Source organism: Carcharodon carcharias, chromosome 15 (assembly GCF_017639515.1).
Source record: "Carcharodon carcharias isolate sCarCar2 chromosome 15, sCarCar2.pri, whole genome shotgun sequence".
Taxonomy (NCBI): domain Eukaryota; kingdom Metazoa; phylum Chordata; class Chondrichthyes; order Lamniformes; family Lamnidae; genus Carcharodon; species Carcharodon carcharias.
Genome location: NC_054481.1, coordinates 74,369,298 through 74,390,035, shown reverse-complemented (window position 1 = coordinate 74,390,035; position 20,738 = coordinate 74,369,298).

The window sequence follows — 20,738 nt, the reverse complement described above, 5'->3', positions numbered from 1 at the left end:
GGAGAGCGGAGAGGCAGGATAAAAGAGCGCGAGGAGAGCACCGGAGTCACAGGATAAAAGAGCGCAAAGTGAGCGGAGGAGATGCTGGATAAGAGTTTGAGGAGAGCGGAGGAGACAAAAGATAAAAGAGCATGAGGAGAGTGGAGACACAGGACAAATGACTGCGAGGAGAGCTGAGGGGACGCAAGATAAAAGAGCTCGAGGAGAGCGGAGACATAGATAAAAGAGTGCAAGGAGAGCACTGGAGAAACAGGATAAAAGAGTGTGAGGAGAGTGGAGGCACAGGATAAAAGAGCGCAAGGAGAGTGGAGGAGAGGCAGGATAAAAGAGCGTGAGGAGAGTGGAGACACAGGATAAAAGAGTGCGAGAAGAGCGGAGGAGATGCAGGATAAAAGAGCGCAAGGAGAGCGGAGACGCAGGATAAAAGAGCGCAAGGAGAGTGGAGGAGAGGCAGGATAAAAGAGCGTGAGGAGAGTGGAGACGCAGGATAAAAGAGTGCGAGGAGAACGGAGACACAGGATAAAAGAGCGTGAGGAGAGTGGAGACACAGGATAAAAGAGCGCAAGGAGAGTGGAGGAGAGGCAGGATAAAAGAGCACGAGGAGAGCGGAGACACAGGATAAAAGAGCGCGAGGAGATTGGAGACACAGGATAAAAGAGGTTGAGGAGAGCGGAGGAGAAGCAGGATTAAAGAGCATGAGGAGAGCGGAGGAGATGCTGGATAAAAGAGTGTGAGGAGAGTGGAGGAGGCAAAGGATAAAAAAGCATGAGGAGAGTGGAGACACAGGACAAATTACCGCGAGGAGAGCGGAGGAGACGCAAGATAAAAGAGCACGAGGAGAGCGGAGACACAGATAAAAGAGTGCTTGGAGAGCGGAGACACAGGATAAAATACCGCAAGGAGGGCGTGGGAGACACAGGATAAAAGAGCATGAGGAGAGCGGAGATGCAGGATAAAAGAGCATGAGGAGAGTGGGGGAGATACAGGATAAAAGAGCACGAGGAGATTGGAGACACAGGATAAAAGAGGGCAAGGAGAGCGGAGGAGACGCAGGATAAAAGAGCACGAGGAGAGTAGAGTAGAAGCAGGATAAAAGAGCACGAGGAGAGTGGAGACCCAGGATAAATGAGAGTGAGGAGAGCGGAGACACAGGATAAAAGAGCGCGAGGAGAGTGGAGACACAGTATAAAAGAGTAAAAGAGCACAAGGAGAGCGGAGGAGACACATGATAGAAGAGCGCAATGAGAGCGCCGGAGACATGGGGTAAAAGAGCATGAGGAGAGCGCAGACAAAGGATAAAAGAGCACGAAGAGAGCGGAGACACAGATAAAAGTTCGCAAGGAGAGCGGAGCCACAGGATAAAAGAGCACGAGGAGAGCAGAGATGCAGGATAAAAGAGTGCGAGGAGAGCGGAGACACAGGATAAAAGAGCGCAAAGAGAGCGGAGGAGATGCTGGATAAAAGAGTGTGAGGAGTGCGGAGGAGACAAAGGATAAAAGAGCATGAGGAGAGTGGAGACACAGGACAAATGACCGCGAGGAGAGCGGAGGAGACGGAAGATAAAAGAGCACGAGGAGAGCGGAGACACAGATAAAAGCGTGCAAGGAGAGCGGAGACACAGGATAAAAGAACGCAAGGAGGGCGCGGGAGACAAAGGATAAAAGAGCGTGAGGAGAGCGGAGACGCAGGATAAATGAGCTCGAGGAGAGCGGCGGAGATGCAGGATAAATGAGCGCGAGGAGAGCAGGGGAGACGTGGGATAAAAGAGCGCGAGGGGAGCGCCAGAGACACAGGATAAATGAGCACAAGGAGAGCGCTGGAGACACAGGATAAACGAGTGTGAGGAGAGTGGAGGCACAGGATAAAAGAGAATGAGGAAAGCGGAGGAGACACAGTATAAAAGAGTAAAAGAGCACGAGGAGAGCGGAGGAGACATAGGATAAAAGAATGCGAGGAGAGCAGTGACACAGGATAAAAGAGTGTGAGGACAGCGCCGAAGATACTGGATAAAAGAGTGCGAGGAGAGCAGAGACACAGGATAAAAGAGTGTGAGGTCAGCGCCGAAGTTACTGGATAAAAGAGTGCGAGGAGAGCAGAGACACAGGATAAAAGAGTGCGAGAAGAGCGGAGGAGATGCAGGATAAAAGAGTGCGAGGAGAGCGGAGACAAAGGATAAAAGAGTGCGAGAAGAGCGGAGGAGATGCAGGATAAAAGAGCGCGAGGAGAGCGGAGACGCAGGATAAAAGAGCGCAAGGAGAGTGGAGGAGAGGCAGGATAAAAGAGCGTGAGGAGAGTGGAGACACAGGATAAAAGAGCGTGAGGAGAGCAGAGGAAAAGCAGGATAAAAGAGCATGAGGAGAGCTGAGACACAGTATAAAAGAACGCGAGGAGAGCGGAGACAAAGGATAAAAGAGCGCAAGGAGATCGGAGCAGACGGAGGATAAAAGAGCACGAGGAGAGCAGAGACAAAGATAAAAGAGCATGAGGAGAGCGGAGACACAGGATTAAAGTGCGTGAGGAGAGAGGAGACACAGGATAAAAGAGCCTGAGGAGAGCAGAGACGCAGGTTAAAAGAATATGAGGAGAGCGGAGATGCAGGATAAAGGAGCACAAGGAGAGCGGAGACACAGGATAGAAGAGTGTGAGGAGACCAGAGACGCAGGATAAAGGAGCATGAGGAGAGCCGAGACGCAGGATAAATGAGCGCGAGGAGAGCAGAGTCACATGATAAAAGAGCACGAGGAGAGCAGCAGAGACACAGGATAAAAGAGTGCGAGGAGAGCAAAGACGCAGGATAAAAGATTGCAAGGAGAGCAGAGACACAGGAGAAAAGAGGGCGAGGAGAGTGGAGACACAGGATAAATGAGTGCGAGGAGAGCGGAGACACAGGATAAAAGAGCGCGAGGGGAGTGGAGACACAGGATAAAAGAGCACGAGGAGAGCGGAGGAGACGCAGGATAAAAGAGCACGAGGAGAGCGGAGACAAAGGATAAAAGAGTGCGAGGAGATTGGAGACACAGGATAAAAGAGGTCGAGGAGAGCGGAGGAGACGCAGGATAAAAGAGCACGAGGAGAGCGGAGGAGATGCTGGATAAAAGAGTGTGAGGAGAGTGGAGGAGGCAAAGGATAAAAGAGCATGAGGAGAGTGGAGACACAGGACAAATGACCGCGAGGAGAGCGGAGGAGACGCAAGATAAAAGAGCACGAGGAGAGCGGAGACACAGATAAAAGAGTGCAAGGAGAGCGGAGACACAGGATAAAAGAACGCAAGGAGGGCGCGGGAGACACAGGATAAAAGAGCGTGAGGAGAGCGGAGAGGCAGGATAAAAGAGCGTGAGGAGAGCACCGGAGTCACAGGATAAAAGAGCGCAAAGTGAGCGGAGGAGATGCTGGATAAGAGTTTGAGGAGAGCGGAGGAGACAAAAGATAAAAGAGCATGAGGAGAGTGGAGACACAGGACAAATGACTGCGAGGAGAGCTGAGGAGACGCAAGATAAAAGAGCACGAGGAGAGCGGAGACATAGATAAAAGAGTGCAAGGAGAGCACTGGAGAAACAGGATAAAAGAGTGTGAGGAGAGTGGAGGCACAGGATAAAATGGCGCAAGGAGAGTGGTGGAGAGGCAGGATAAAAGAGCGTGAGGAGAGTGGAGACACAGGATAAAAGAGTGCGAGAAGAGCGGAGGAGATGCAGGATAAAAGAGCGCGAGGAGAGCGGAGACGCAGGATAAAAGAGCGCAAGGAGAGTGGAGGAGAGGCAGGATAAAAGAGCGTGAGGAGAGTGGAGACACAGGATAAAAGAGCACGAGGAGAGCGGAGGAGACGCAGGATAAAAGAGCACGAGGAGAGCGGAGACACAGGATAAAAGAGCGCGAGGAGATTGGAGACACAGGATAAAAGAGGTTGAGGAGAGCGGAGGAGACGCAGGATTAAAGAGCATGAGGAGAGCGGAGGAGATGCTGGATAAAAGAGTGTGAGGAGAGTGGAGGAGGCAAAGGATAAAAGAGCATGAGGAGAGTGGAGACACAGGACAAATGACCGCGAGGAGAGCGGAGGAGACGCAAGATAAAAGAGCACGAGGAGAGCGGAGACACAGATAAAAGAGTGCTTGGAGAGCGGAGACACAGGATAAAAGACTGCAAGGAGGGCGTGGGAGACACAGGATAAAAGAGCGTGAGGAGAGCGGAGATGCAGGATAAAAGAGCACGAGGAGAGTGGGGGAGATACAGGATAAAAGAGCACGAGGAGATTGGAGACACAGGATAAAAGAGGGCAAGGACAGCGGAGGAGACGCAGGATAAAAGAGCACGAGGAGAGCGGAGACACAGAGAAAAGAGCGCAAGGAGAGCGGAGAAACAGGATAAAAGAGCGTGAGGAGAGTAGAGTAGAAGCAGGATAAAAGAGCACGAGGAGAGTGGAGACCCAGGATAAATGAGAGTGAGGAGAGCGGAGACACAGGATAAAAGAGCGCGAGGAGAGTGGAGACACAGTATAAAAGAGTAAAAGAGCACAAGGAGAGCGGAGGAGACACATGATAGAAGAGCGCAATGAGAGCGCCGGAGACATGGGGTAAAAGAGCATGAGGAGAGCGCAGACAAAGGATAAAAGAGCACGAAGAGAGCGGAGACACAGATAAAAGTTCGCAAGGAGAGCAGAGACACAGGATAAAAGAGCACGAGGAGAGCGGAGATGCAGGATAAAAGAGTGCGAGGAGAGCGGAGACACAGGATAAAAGAGCGCAAAGAGAGCGGAGGAGATGCTGGATAAAAGAGTGTGAGGAGTGCGGAGGAGACAAAGGATAAAAGAGCATGAGGAGAGTGGAGACACAGGACAAATGACCGCGAGGAGAGCGGAGGAGACGCAAGATAAAAGAGCACGAGGAGAGCGGAGACACAGATAAAAGCGTGCAAGGAGAGCGGAGACACAGGATAAAAGAACGCAAGGAGGGCGCGGGAGACAAAGGATAAAAGAGCGTGAGGAGAGCGGAGACGCAGGATAAATGAGCTCGAGGAGAGCGGCGGAGATGCAGGATAAATGAGCGCGAGGAGAGCAGGGGAGACGTGGAGTAAAAGAGCGCGAGGGGAGCGCCAGAGACACAGGATAAATGAGCACAAGGAGAGCGCTGGAGACACAGGATAAACGAGTGTGAGGAGAGTGGAGGCACAGGATAAAAGAGCATGAGGAAAGCGGAGGAGACACAGTATAAAAGAGTAAAAGAGCACGAGGAGAGCGGAGGAGACATAGGATAAAAGAATGCGAGGAGAGCAGTGACACAGGATAAAAGAGTGTGAGGACAGCGCCGAAGATACTGGATAAAAGAGTGCGAGGAGAGCAGAGACACAGGATAAAAGAGTGTGAGGTCAGCGCCGAAGTTACTGGATAAAAGAGTGCGAGGAGAGCAGAGACACAGGATAAAAGAGTGCGAGAAGAGCGGAGGAGATGCAGGATAAAAGAGTGCGAGGAGAGCGGAGACACAGGATAAAAGAGTGCGAGAAGAGCGGAGGAGATGCAGGATAAAAGAGCGCGAGGAGAGCGGAGACGCAGGATAAAAGAGCGCAAGGAGAGTGGAGGAGAGGCAGGATAAAAGAGCGTGAGGAGAGTGGAGACACAGGATAAAAGAGCGTGAGGAGAGCAGAGGAAAAGCAGGATAAAAGAGCATGAGGAGAGCTGAGACACAGTATAAAAGAATGCGAGGAGAGCGGAGACAAAGGATAAAAGAGCGCAAGGAGATCGGAGCAGACGGAGGATAAAAGAGCACGAGGAGAGCAGAGACAAAGATAAAAGAGCATGAGGAGAGCGGAGACACAGGATTAAAGTGCGTGAGGAGAGAGGAGACACAGGATAAAAGAGGCTGAGGAGAGCAGAGACGCAGGACAAAAGAGCATGAGGAGAGCGGAGATGCAGGATAAAGGAGCACAAGGAGAGCGGAGACACAGGATAGAAGAGTGTGAGGAGACCAGAGACGCAGGATAAAGGAGCATGAGGAGAGCCGAGACGCAGGATAAATGAGCGCGAGGAGAGCAGAGTCACATGATAAAAGAGCACGAGGAGAGCAGCAGAGACACAGGATAAAAGAGTGCGAGGAGAGCAAAGACGCAGGATAAAAGATTGCAAGGAGAGCAGAGACACAGGAGAAAAGAGGGCGAGGAGAGTGGAGACACAGGATAAATGAGTGCGAGGAGAGCGGAGACACAGGATAAAAGAGCGCGAGGGGAGTGGAGACACAGGATAAAAGAGCACGAGGAGAGCGGAGGAGACGCAGGATAAAAGAGCACGAGGAGAGCGGAGACAAAGGATAAAAGAGTGCGAGGAGATTGGAGACACAGGATAAAAGAGGTCGAGGAGAGCGGAGGAGACGCAGGATAAAAGAGCACGAGGAGAGCGGAGGAGATGCTGGATAAAAGAGTGTGAGGAGAGTGGAGGAGGCAAAGGATAAAAGAGCATGAGGAGAGTGGAGACACAGGACAAATGACCGCGAGGAGAGCGGAGGAGACGCAAGATAAAAGAGCACGAGGAGAGCGGAGACACAGATAAAAGAGTGCAAGGAGAGCGGAGACACAGGATAAAAGAACGCAAGGAGGGCGCGGGAGACACAGGATAAAAGAGCGTGAGGAGAGCGGAGAGGCAGGATAAAAGAGCGCGAGGAGAGCACCGGAGTCACAGGATAAAAGAGCGCAAAGTGAGCGGAGGAGATGCTGGATAAGAGTTTGAGGAGAGCGGAGGAGACAAAAGATAAAAGAGCATGAGGAGAGTGGAGACACAGGACAAATGACTGCGAGGAGAGCTGAGGAGACGCAAGATAAAAGAGCACGAGGAGAGCGGAGACATAGATAAAAGAGTGCAAGGAGAGCACTGGAGAAACAGGATAAAAGAGTGTGAGGAGAGTGGAGGCACAGGATAAAATGGCGCAAGGAGAGTGGTGGAGAGGCAGGATAAAAGAGCGTGAGGAGAGTGGAGACACAGGATAAAAGAGTGCGAGAAGAGCGGAGGAGATGCAGGATAAAAGAGCGCGAGGAGAGCGGAGACGCAGGATAAAAGAGCGCAAGGAGAGTGGAGGAGAGGCAGGATAAAAGAGCGTGAGGAGAGTGGAGACACAGGATAAAAGAGCACGAGGAGAGCGGAGGAGACGCAGGATAAAAGAGCACGAGGAGAGCGGAGACACAGGATAAAAGAGCGCGAGGAGATTGGAGACACAGGATAAAAGAGGTTGAGGAGAGCGGAGGAGACGCAGGATTAAAGAGCATGAGGAGAGCGGAGGAGATGCTGGATAAAAGAGTGTGAGGAGAGTGGAGGAGGCAAAGGATAAAAGAGCATGAGGAGAGTGGAGACACAGGACAAATGACCGCGAGGAGAGCGGAGGAGACGCAAGATAAAAGAGCACGAGGAGAGCGGAGACACAGATAAAAGAGTGCTTGGAGAGCGGAGACACAGGATAAAAGACTGCAAGGAGGGCGTGGGAGACACAGGATAAAAGAGCGTGAGGAGAGCGGAGACACAGGATAAAAGAGCGCGAGGAGATTGGAGACACAGGATAAAAGAGGTTGAGGAGAGCGGAGGAGACGCAGGATTAAAGAGCATGAGGAGAGCGGAGGAGATGCTGGATAAAAGAGTGTGAGGAGAGTGGAGGAGGCAAAGGATAAAAGAGCATGAGGAGAGTGGAGACACAGGACAAATGACCGCGAGGAGAGCGGAGGAGACGCAAGATAAAAGAGCACGAGGAGAGCGGAGACACAGATAAAAGAGTGCTTGGAGAGCGGAGACACAGGATAAAAGACTGCAAGGAGGGCGTGGGAGACACAGGATAAAAGAGCGTGAGGAGAGCGGAGATGCAGGATAAAAGAGCACGAGGAGAGTGGGGGAGATACAGGATAAAAGAGCACGAGGAGATTGGAGACACAGGATAAAAGAGGGCAAGGACAGCGGAGGAGACGCAGGATAAAAGAGCACGAGGAGAGCGGAGACACAGAGAAAAGAGCGCAAGGAGAGCGGAGAAACAGGATAAAAGAGCGTGAGGAGAGTAGAGTAGAAGCAGGATAAAAGAGCACGAGGAGAGTGGAGACCCAGGATAAATGAGAGTGAGGAGAGCGGAGACACAGGATAAAAGAGCGCGAGGAGAGTGGAGACACAGTATAAAAGAGTAAAAGAGCACAAGGAGAGCGGAGGAGACACATGATAGAAGAGCGCAATGAGAGCGCCGGAGACATGGGGTAAAAGAGCATGAGGAGAGCGCAGACAAAGGATAAAAGAGCACGAAGAGAGCGGAGACACAGATAAAAGTTCGCAAGGAGAGCAGAGACACAGGATAAAAGAGCACGAGGAGAGCGGAGATGCAGGATAAAAGAGTGCGAGGAGAGCGGAGACACAGGATAAAAGAGCGCAAAGAGAGCGGAGGAGATGCTGGATAAAAGAGTGTGAGGAGTGCGGAGGAGACAAAGGATAAAAGAGCATGAGGAGAGTGGAGACACAGGACAAATGACCGCGAGGAGAGCGGAGGAGACGCAAGATAAAAGAGCACGAGGAGAGCGGAGACACAGATAAAAGCGTGCAAGGAGAGCGGAGACACAGGATAAAAGAACGCAAGGAGGGCGCGGGAGACAAAGGATAAAAGAGCGTGAGGAGAGCGGAGACGCAGGATAAATGAGCTCGAGGAGAGCGGCGGAGATGCAGGATAAATGAGCGCGAGGAGAGCAGGGGAGACGTGGAGTAAAAGAGCGCGAGGGGAGCGCCAGAGACACAGGATAAATGAGCACAAGGAGAGCGCTGGAGACACAGGATAAACGAGTGTGAGGAGAGTGGAGGCACAGGATAAAAGAGCATGAGGAAAGCGGAGGAGACACAGTATAAAAGAGTAAAAGAGCACGAGGAGAGCGGAGGAGACATAGGATAAAAGAATGCGAGGAGAGCAGTGACACAGGATAAAAGAGTGTGAGGACAGCGCCGAAGATACTGGATAAAAGAGTGCGAGGAGAGCAGAGACACAGGATAAAAGAGTGTGAGGTCAGCGCCGAAGTTACTGGATAAAAGAGTGCGAGGAGAGCAGAGACACAGGATAAAAGAGTGCGAGAAGAGCGGAGGAGATGCAGGATAAAAGAGTGCGAGGAGAGCGGAGACACAGGATAAAAGAGTGCGAGAAGAGCGGAGGAGATGCAGGATAAAAGAGCGCGAGGAGAGCGGAGACGCAGGATAAAAGAGCGCAAGGAGAGTGGAGGAGAGGAGGATAAAAGAGCGTGAGGAGAGTGGAGACACAGGATAAAAGAGCGTGAGGAGAGCAGAGGAAAAGCAGGATAAAAGAGCATGAGGAGAGCTGAGACACAGTATAAAAGAATGCGAGGAGAGCGGAGACAAAGGATAAAAGAGCGCAAGGAGATCGGAGCAGACGGAGGATAAAAGAGCACGAGGAGAGCAGAGACAAAGATAAAAGAGCATGAGGAGAGCGGAGACACAGGATTAAAGTGCGTGAGGAGAGAGGAGACACAGGATAAAAGAGGCTGAGGAGAGCAGAGACGCAGGACAAAAGAGCATGAGGAGAGCGGAGATGCAGGATAAAGGAGCACAAGGAGAGCGGAGACACAGGATAGAAGAGTGTGAGGAGACCAGAGACGCAGGATAAAGGAGCATGAGGAGAGCCGAGACGCAGGATAAATGAGCGCGAGGAGAGCAGAGTCACATGATAAAAGAGCACGAGGAGAGCAGCAGAGACACAGGATAAAAGAGTGCGAGGAGAGCAAAGACGCAGGATAAAAGATTGCAAGGAGAGCAGACACAGGATAAAAGAGGGCGAGGAGAGTGGAGACACAGGATAAAAGAGCGCGAGGAGAGCGGAGACACAGGATAAAAGAGCACGAGGAGAGCGGAGGAGATGCAGGATAAAAGAGCACGAGGAGAGCGGAGACACAGGATAAAAGAGCGCGAGGAGATTGGAGACACAGGATAAAAGAGGTTGAGGAGAGCGGAGGAGACGCAGGATTAAAGAGCATGAGGAGAGCGAGGAGATGCTGGATAAAAGAGTGTGAGGAGAGTGGAGAGGCAAAGGATAAAAGAGCATGAGGAGAGTGGAGACACAGGACAAATGACCGCGAGGAGAGCGGAGGAGACGCAAGATAAAAGAGCACGAGGAGAGCGGAGACACAGATAAAAGAGTGCTTGGAGAGCGGAGACACAGGATAAAAGACTGCAAGGAGGGCGTGGGAGACACAGGATAAAAGAGCGTGAGGAGAGCGGAGATGCAGGATAAAAGAGCACGAGGAGAGTGGGGGAGATACAGGATAAAAGAGCACGAGGAGATTGGAGACACAGGATAAAAGAGGGCAAGGACAGCGGAGGAGACGCAGGATAAAAGAGCACGAGGAGAGCGGAGACACAGAGAAAAGAGCGCAAGGAGAGCGGAGAAACAGGATAAAAGAGCGTGAGGAGAGTAGAGTAGAAGCAGGATAAAAGAGCACGAGGAGAGTGGAGACCCAGGATAAATGAGAGTGAGGAGAGCGGAGACACAGGATAAAAGAGCGCGAGGAGAGTGGAGACACAGTATAAAAGAGTAAAAGAGCACAAGGAGAGCGGAGGAGACACATGATAGAAGAGCGCAATGAGAGCGCCGGAGACATGGGGTAAAAGAGCATGAGGAGAGCGCAGACAAAGGATAAAAGAGCACGAAGAGAGCGGAGACACAGATAAAAGTTCGCAAGGAGAGCGGAGACACAGGATAAAAGAGCACGAGGAGAGCGGAGATGCAGGATAAAAGAGTGCGAGGAGAGCGGAGACACAGGATAAAAGAGCTCAAAGAGAGCGGAGGAGATGCTGGATAAAAGAGTGTGAGGAGTGCGGAGGAGACAAAGGATAAAAGAGCATGAGGAGAGTGGAGACACAGGACAAATGACCGCGAGGAGAGCGGAGGAGACGCAAGATAAAAGAGCACGAGGAGAGCGGAGACACAGATAAAAGCGTGCAAGGAGAGCGGAGACACAGGATAAAAGAACGCAAGGAGGGCGCGGGAGACAAAGGATAAAAGAGCGTGAGGAGAGCGGAGACGCAGGATAAATGAGCTCGAGGAGAGCGGCGGAGATGCAGGATAAATGAGCGCGAGGAGAGCAGGGGAGACGTGGAATAAAAGAGCGCGAGGGGAGCGCCAGAGACACAGGATAAATGAGCACAAGGAGAGCACTGGAGACACAGGATAAACGAGTGTGAGGAGAGTGGAGGCACAGGATAAAAGAGCATGAGGAAAGCGGAGGAGACACAGTATAAAAGAGTAAAAGAGCACGAGGAGAGCGGAGGAGACATAGGATAAAAGAATGCGAGGAGAGCAGTGACACAGGATAAAAGAGTGTGAGGACAGCGCCGAAGATACTGGATAAAAGAGTGCGAGGAGAGCAGAGACACAGGATAAAAGAGTGTGAGGTCAGCGCCGAAGTTACTGGATAAAAGAGTGCGAGGAGAGCAGAGACACAGGATAAAAGAGTGCGAGAAGAGCGGAGGAGATGCAGGATAAAAGAGTGCGAGGAGAGCGGAGACACAGGATAAAAGAGTGCGAGAAGAGCGGAGGAGATGCAGGATAAAAGAGCGCGAGGAGAGCGGAGACGCAGGATAAAAGAGCGCAAGGAGAGTGGAGGAGAGGCAGGATAAAAGAGCGTGAGGAGAGTGGAGACACAGGATAAAAGAGCGTGAGGAGAGCAGAGGAAAAGCAGGATAAAAGAGCATGAGGAGAGCTGAGACACAGTATAAAAGAATGCGAGGAGAGCGGAGACAAAGGATAAAAGAGCGCAAGGAGATCGGAGCAGACGGAGGATAAAAGAGCACGAGGAGAGCAGAGACAAAGATAAAAGAGCATGAGGAGAGCGGAGACACAGGATTAAAGTGCGTGAGGAGAGAGGAGACACAGGATAAAAGAGGCTGAGGAGAGCAGAGACGCAGGACAAAAGAGCATGAGGAGAGCGGAGATGCAGGATAAAGGAGCACAAGGAGAGCGGAGACACAGGATAGAAGAGTGTGAGGAGACCAGAGACGCAGGATAAAGGAGCATGAGGAGAGCCGAGACGCAGGATAAATGAGCGCGAGGAGAGCAGAGTCACATGATAAAAGAGCACGAGGAGAGCAGCAGAGACACAGGATAAAAGAGTGCGAGGAGAGCAAAGACGCAGGATAAAAGATTGCAAGGAGAGCAGAGACACAGGAGAAAAGAGGGCGAGGAGAGTGGAGACACAGGATAAATGAGTGCGAGGAGAGCGGAGACACAGGATAAAAGAGTGCGAGAAGAGCGGAGGAGATGCAGGATAAAAGAGCGCGAGGAGAGCGGAGACGCAGGATAAAAGAGCGCAAGGAGAGTGGAGGAGAGGCAGGATAAAAGAGCGTGAGGAGAGTGGAGACACAGGATAAAAGAGCGTGAGGAGAGCAGAGGAAAAGCAGGATAAAAGAGCATGAGGAGAGCTGAGACACAGTATAAAAGAACGCGAGGAGAGCGGAGACAAAGGATAAAAGAGCGCAAGGAGATCGGAGCAGACGGAGGATAAAAGAGCACGAGGAGAGCAGAGACAAAGATAAAAGAGCATGAGGAGAGCGGAGACACAGGATTAAAGTGCGTGAGGAGAGAGGAGACACAGGATAAAAGAGCCTGAGGAGAGCAGAGACGCAGGTTAAAAGAATATGAGGAGAGCGGAGATGCAGGATAAAGGAGCACAAGGAGAGCGGAGACACAGGATAGATGAGTGTGAGGAGACCAGAGACGCAGGATAAAGGAGCATGAGGAGAGCCGAGACGCAGGATAAATGAGCGCGAGGAGAGCAGAGTCACATGATAAAAGAGCACGAGGAGAGCAGCAGAGACACAGGATAAAAGAGTGCGAGGAGAGCAAAGACGCAGGATAAAAGATTGCAAGGAGAGCAGAGACACAGGAGAAAAGAGGGCGAGGAGAGTGGAGACACAGGATAAATGAGTGCGAGGAGAGCGGAGACACAGGATAAAAGAGCGCGAGGGGAGTGGAGACACAGGATAAAAGAGCACGAGGAGAGCGGAGGAGACGCAGGATAAAAGAGCACGAGGAGAGCGGAGACAAAGGATAAAAGAGTGCGAGGAGATTGGAGACACAGGATAAAAGAGGTCGAGGAGAGCGGAGGAGACGCAGGATAAAAGAGCACGAGGAGAGCGGAGGAGATGCTGGATAAAAGAGTGTGAGGAGAGTGGAGGAGGCAAAGGATAAAAGAGCATGAGGAGAGTGGAGACACAGGACAAATGACCGCGAGGAGAGCGGAGGAGACGCAAGATAAAAGAGCACGAGGAGAGCGGAGACACAGATAAAAGAGTGCAAGGAGAGCGGAGACACAGGATAAAAGAACGCAAGGAGGGCGCGGGAGACACAGGATAAAAGAGCGTGAGGAGAGCGGAGAGGCAGGATAAAAGAGCGCGAGGAGAGCACCGGAGTCACAGGATAAAACGAGCGCAAAGTGAGCGGAGGAGATGCTGGATAAGAGTTTGAGGAGAGCGGAGGAGACAAAAGATAAAAGAGCATGAGGAGAGTGGAGACACAGGACAAATGACTGCGAGGAGAGCTGAGGAGACGCAAGATAAAAGAGCACGAGGAGAGCGGAGACATAGATAAAAGAGTGCAAGGAGAGCACTGGAGAAACAGGATAAAAGAGTGTGAGGAGAGTGGAGGCACAGGATAAAATGGCGCAAGGAGAGTGGTGGAGAGGCAGGATAAAAGAGCGTGAGGAGAGTGGAGACACAGGATAAAAGAGTGCGAGAAGAGCGGAGGAGATGCAGGATAAAAGAGCGCGAGGAGAGCGGAGACGCAGGATAAAAGAGCGCAAGGAGAGTGGAGGAGAGGCAGGATAAAAGAGCGTGAGGAGAGTGGAGACACAGGATAAAAGAGCACGAGGAGAGCGGAGGAGACGCAGGATAAAAGAGCACGAGGAGAGCGGAGACACAGGATAAAAGAGCGCGAGGAGATTGGAGACACAGGATAAAAGAGGTTGAGGAGAGCGGAGGAGACGCAGGATTAAAGAGCATGAGGAGAGCGGAGGAGATGCTGGATAAAAGAGTGTGAGGAGAGTGGAGGAGGCAAAGGATAAAAGAGCATGAGGAGAGTGGAGACACAGGACAAATGACCGCGAGGAGAGCGGAGGAGACGCAAGATAAAAGAGCACGAGGAGAGCGGAGACACAGATAAAAGAGTGCTTGGAGAGCGGAGACACAGGATAAAAGACTGCAAGGAGGGCGTGGGAGACACAGGATAAAAGAGCGTGAGGAGAGCGGAGATGCAGGATAAAAGAGCACGAGGAGAGTGGGGGAGATACAGGATAAAAGAGCACGAGGAGATTGGAGACACAGGATAAAAGAGGGCAAGGACAGCGGAGGAGACGCAGGATAAAAGAGCACGAGGAGAGCGGAGACACAGAGAAAAGAGCGCAAGGAGAGCGGAGAAACAGGATAAAAGAGCGTGAGGAGAGTAGAGTAGAAGCAGGATAAAAGAGCACGAGGAGAGTGGAGACCCAGGATAAATGAGAGTGAGGAGAGCGGAGACACAGGATAAAAGAGCGCGAGGAGAGTGGAGACACAGTATAAAAGAGTAAAAGAGCACAAGGAGAGCGGAGGAGACACATGATAGAAGAGCGCAATGAGAGCGCCGGAGACATGGGGTAAAAGAGCATGAGGAGAGCGCAGACAAAGGATAAAAGAGCACGAAGAGAGCGGAGACACAGATAAAAGTTCGCAAGGAGAGCGGAGACACAGGATAAAAGAGCACGAGGAGAGCGGAGATGCAGGATAAAAGAGTGCGAGGAGAGCGGAGACACAGGATAAAAGAGCGCAAAGAGAGCGGAGGAGATGCTGGATAAAAGAGTGTGAGGAGTGCGGAGGAGACAAAGGATAAAAGAGCATGAGGAGAGTGGAGACACAGGACAAATGACCGCGAGGAGAGCGGAGGAGACGCAAGATAAAAGAGCACGAGGAGAGCGGAGACACAGATAAAAGCGTGCAAGGAGAGCGGAGACACAGGATAAAAGAACGCAAGGAGGGCGCGGGAGACAAAGGATAAAAGAGCGTGAGGAGAGCGGAGACGCAGGATAAATGAGCTCGAGGAGAGCGGCGGAGATGCAGGATAAATGAGCGCGAGGAGAGCAGGGGAGACGTGGAATAAAAGAGCGCGAGGGGAGCGCCAGAGACACAGGATAAATGAGCACAAGGAGAGCGCTGGAGACACAGGATAAACGAGTGTGAGGAGAGTGGAGGCACAGGATAAAAGAGCATGAGGAAAGCGGAGGAGACACAGTATAAAAGAGTAAAAGAGCACGAGGAGAGCGGAGGAGACATAGGATAAAAGAATGCGAGGAGAGCAGTGACACAGGATAAAAGAGTGTGAGGACAGCGCCGAAGATACTGGATAAAAGAGTGCGAGGAGAGCAGAGACACAGGATAAAAGAGTGTGAGGTCAGCGCCGAAGTTACTGGATAAAAGAGTGCGAGGAGAGCAGAGACACAGGATAAAAGAGTGCGAGAAGAGCGGAGGAGATGCAGGATAAAAGAGTGCGAGGAGAGCGGAGACACAGGATAAAAGAGTGCGAGAAGAGCGGAGGAGATGCAGGATAAAAGAGCGCGAGGAGAGCGGAGACGCAGGATAAAAGAGCGCAAGGAGAGTGGAGGAGAGGCAGGATAAAAGAGCGTGAGGAGAGTGGAGACACAGGATAAAAGAGCGTGAGGAGAGCAGAGGAAAAGCAGGATAAAAGAGCATGAGGAGAGCTGAGACACAGTATAAAAGAATGCGAGGAGAGCGGAGACAAAGGATAAAAGAGCGCAAGGAGATCGGAGCAGACGGAGGATAACAGAGCACGAGGAGAGCAGAGACAAAGATAAAAGAGCATGAGGAGAGCGGAGACACAGGATTAAAGTGCGTGAGGAGAGAGGAGACACAGGATAAAAGAGGCTGAGGAGAGCAGAGACGCAGGACAAAAGAGCATGAGGAGAGCGGAGATGCAGGATAAAGGAGCACAAGGAGAGCGGAGACACAGGATAGAAGAGTGTGAGGAGACCAGAGACGCAGGATAAAGGAGCATGAGGAGAGCCGAGACGCAGGATAAATGAGCGCGAGGAGAGCAGAGTCACATGATAAAAGAGCACGAGGAGAGCAGCAGAGACACAGGATAAAAGAGTGCGAGGAGAGCAAAGACGCAGGATAAAAGATTGCAAGGAGAGCAGAGACACAGGAGAAAAGAGGGCGAGGAGAGTGGAGACACAGGATAAATGAGTGCGAGGAGAGCGGAGACACAGGATAAAAGAGCGCGAGGGGAGTGGAGACACAGGATAAAAGAGCACGAGGAGAGCGGAGGAGACGCAGGATAAAAGAGCACGAGGAGAGCGGAGACAAAGGATAAAAGAGTGCGAGGAGATTGGAGACACAGGATAAAAGAGGTCGAGGAGAGCGGAGGAGACACAGGATAAAAGAGCACGAGGAGAGCGGAGGAGATGCTGGATAAAAGAGTGTGAGGAGAGTGGAGGAGGCAAAGGATAAAAGAGCATGAGGAGAGTGGAGACACAGGACAAATGACCGCGAGGAGAGCGGAGGAGACGCAAGATAAAAGAGCACGAGGAGAGCGGAGACACAGATAAAAGAGTGCAAGGAGAGCGGAGACACAGGATAAAAGAACGCAAGGAGGGCGCGGGAGACACAGGATAAAAGAGCGTGAGGAGAGCGGAGAGGCAGGATAAAAGAGCGCGAGGAGAGCACCGGAGTCACAGGATAAAAGAGCGCAAAGTGAGCGGAGGAGATGCTGGATAAGAGTTTGAGGAGAGCGGAGGAGACAAAAGATAAAAGAGCATGAGGAGAGTGGAGACACAGGACAAATGACTGCGAGGAGAGCTGAGGAGACGCAAGATAAAAGAGCACGAGGAGAGCGGAGACATAGATAAAAGAGTGCAAGGAGAGCACTGGAGAAACAGGATAAAAGAGTGTGAGGAGAGTGGAGGCACAGGATAAAATGGCGCAAGGAGAGTGGTGGAGAGGCAGGATAAAAGAGCGTGAGGAGAGTGGAGACACAGGATAAAAGAGTGCGAGAAGAGCGGAGGAGATGCAGGATAAAAGAGCGCGAGGAGAGCGGAGACGCAGGATAAAAGAGCGCAAGGAGAGTGGAGGAGAGGCAGGATAAAAGAGCGTGAGGAGAGTGGAGACACAGGATAAAAGAGCACGAGGAGAGCGGAGGAGACGCAGGATAAAAGAGCACGAGGAGAGCGGAGACACAGGATAAAAGAGCGCGAGGAGATTGGAGACACAGGATAAAAGAGGTTGAGGAGAGCGGAGGAGACGCAGGATTAAAGAGCATGAGGAGAGCGGAGGAGATGCTGGATAAAAGAGTGTGAGGAGAGTGGAGGAGGCAAAGGATAAAAGAGCATGAGGAGAGTGGAGACACAGGACAAATGACCGCGAGGAGAGCGGAGGAGACGCAAGATAAAAGAGCACGAGGAGAGCGGAGACACAGATAAAAGAGTGCTTGGAGAGCGGAGACACAGGATAAAAGACTGCAAGGAGGGCGTGGGAGACACAGGATAAAAGAGCGTGAGGAGAGCGGAGATGCAGGATAAAAGAGCACGAGGAGAGTGGGGGAGATACAGGATAAAAGAGCACGAGGAGATTGGAGACACAGGATAAAAGAGGGCAAGGACAGCGGAGGAGACGCAGGATAAAAGAGCACGAGGAGAGCGGAGACACAGAGAAAAGAGCGCAAGGAGAGCGGAGAAACAGGATAAAAGAGCGTGAGGAGAGTAGAGTAGAAGCAGGATAAAAGAGCACGAGGAGAGTGGAGACCCAGGATAAATGAGAGTGAGGAGAGCGGAGACACAGGATAAAAGAGCGCGAGGAGAGTGGAGACACAGTATAAAAGAGTAAAAGAGCACAAGGAGAGCGGAGGAGACACATGATAGAAGAGCGCAATGAGAGCGCCGGAGACATGGGGTAAAAGAGCATGAGGAGAGCGCAGACAAAGGATAAAAGAGCACGAAGAGAGCGGAGACACAGATAAAAGTTCGCAAGGAGAGCGGAGACACAGGATAAAAGAGCACGAGGAGAGCGGAGATGCAGGATAAAAGAGTGCGAGGAGAGCGGAGACACAGGATAAAAGAGCGCAAAGAGAGCGGAGGAGATGCTGGATAAAAGAGTGTGAGGAGTGCGGAGGAGACAAAGGATAAAAGAGCATGAGGAGAGTGGAGACACAGGACAAATGACCGCGAGGAGAGCGGAGGAGACGCAAGATAAAAGAGCACGAGGAGAGCGGAGACACAGATAAAAGCGTGCAAGGAGAGCGGAGACACAGGATAAAAGAACGCAAGGAGGGCGCGGGAGACAAAGGATAAAAGAGCGTGAGGAGAGCGGAGACGCAGGATAAATGAGCTCGAGGAGAGCGGCGGAGATGCAGGATAAATGAGCGCGAGGAGAGCAGGGGAGACGTGGAATAAAAGAGCGCGAGGGGAGCGCCAGAGACACAGGATAAATGAGCACAAGGAGAGCGCTGGAGACACAGGATAAACGAGTGTGAGGAGAGTGGAGGCACAGGATAAAAGAGCATGAGGAAAGCGGAGGAGACACAGTATAAAAGAGTAAAAGAGCACGAGGAGAGCGGAGGAGACATAGGATAAAAGAATGCGAGGAGAGCAGTGACACAGGATAAAAGAGTGTGAGGACAGCGCCGAAGATACTGGATAAAAGAGTGCGAGGAGAGCAGAGACACAGGATAAAAGAGTGTGAGGTCAGCGCCGAAGTTACTGGATAAAAGAGTGCGAGGAGAGCAGAGACACAGGATAAAAGAGTGCGAGAAGAGCGGAGGAGATGCAGGATAAAAGAGTGCGAGGAGAGCGGAGACACAGGATAAAAGAGTGCGAGAAGAGCGGAGGAGATGCAGGATAAAAGAGCGCGAGGAGAGCGGAGACGCAGGATAAAAGAGCGCAAGGAGAGTGGAGGAGAGGCAGGATAAAAGAGCGTGAGGAGAGTGGAGACACAGGATAAAAGAGCGTGAGGAGAGCAGAGGAAAAGCAGGATAAAAGAGCATGAGGAGAGCTGAGACACAGTATAAAAGAATGCGAGGAGAGCGGAGACAAAGGATAAAAGAGCGCAAGGAGATCGGAGCAGACGGAGGATAAAAGAGCACGAGGAGAGCAGAGACAAAGATAAAAGAGCATGAGGAGAGCGGAGACACAGGATTAAAGTGCGTGAGGAGAGAGGAGACACAGGATAAAAGAGGCTGAGGAGAGCAGAGACGCAGGACAAAAGAGGATGAGGAGAGCGGAGATGCAGGATAAAGGAGCACAAGGAGAGCGGAGACACAGGATAGAAGAGTGTGAGGAGACCAGAGACGCAGGATAAAGGAGCATGAGGAGAGCCGAGACGCAGGATAAATGAGCGTGAGGAGGGCAGATTCACATGATAAAAGAGCACGAGGAGAGCAGCAGAGATGCAGGATAAAAGAGCGCGAGGAGAGCAAAGACGCAGGATAAATGATTGCAAGGAGAGCAGAGACACAGGAGAAAAGAGGGCGAGAGATTGGAGACACAGGATAAATGAGCGCGAGGAGAGCGGAAACATAGGATAAAAGAGCGTGAGGAGAGCGGAGGAGACGCAGGATAAAAGAACATGAGGAGAGCGGAGACACAGGATAAAAGAACGCGAGGAGAGTGGAGACACAGGATAAAAGAGTGCGAGGACAACGCCGAAGATGCAGGATTAAAGAGCACGAGGAGAGCGGAGACACAGTATAAATGAGTGCGAGGACAGCGCCGAATATGCAGGATAAAAGAGCACGAGGAGAGCGCCGGAGATACTCAATAAAAGAGCACGAGGAGAGCGGAGACACAGGACAAATGACAGCGAGGAGAGCGGAGGAGATGTAGGATAAAAGAGCACGAGGAGAGCGGAGACAAAGATAAAAGAGCGCAAGGAGAGCGGAGACACAGGATAAAAGAGTGTGAGGAGAGCGGAGAGGCAGGATAAAAGAGCGCGAGGAGAGCACCGGAGTCACAGGATAAAAGAGCGCAAAGTGAGCGGAGGAGATGCTGGATAAGAGTTTGAGGAGAGCGGAGGAGACAAAAGATAAAAGAGCATGAGGAGAGTGGAGACACAGGACAAATGACTGCGAGGAGAGCTGAGGGGACGCAAGATAAAAGAGCTCGAGGAGAGCGGAGACATAGATAAAAGAGTGCAAGGAGAGCACTGGAGAAACAGGATAAAAGAGTGTGAGGAGAGTGGAGGCACAGGATAAAAGAGCGCAAGGAGAGTGGAGGAGAGGCAGGATAAAAGAGCGTGAGGAGAGTGGAGACACAGGATAAAAGAGTGCGAGAAGAGCGGAGGAGATGCAGGATAAAAGAGCGCGAGGAGAGCGGAGACGCAGGATAAAAGAGCGCAAGGAGAGTGGAGGAGAGGCAGGATAAAAGAGCGTGAGGAGAGTGGAGACGCAGGATAAAAGAGTGCGAGGAGAACGGAGACACAGGATAAAAGAGCGTGAGGAGAGTGGAGACACAGGATAAAAGAGCGCAAGGAGAGTGGAGGAGAGGCAGGATAAAAGAGCACGAGGAGAGCGGAGACACAGGATAAAAGAGCGCGAGGAGATTGGAGACACAGGATAAAAGAGGTTGAGGAGAGCGGAGGAGAAGCAGGATTAAAGAGCATGAGGAGAGCGGAGGAGATGCTGGATAAAAGAGTGTGAGGAGAGTGGAGGAGGCAAAGGATAAAAAAGCATGAGGAGAGTGGAGACACAGGACAAATTACCGCGAGG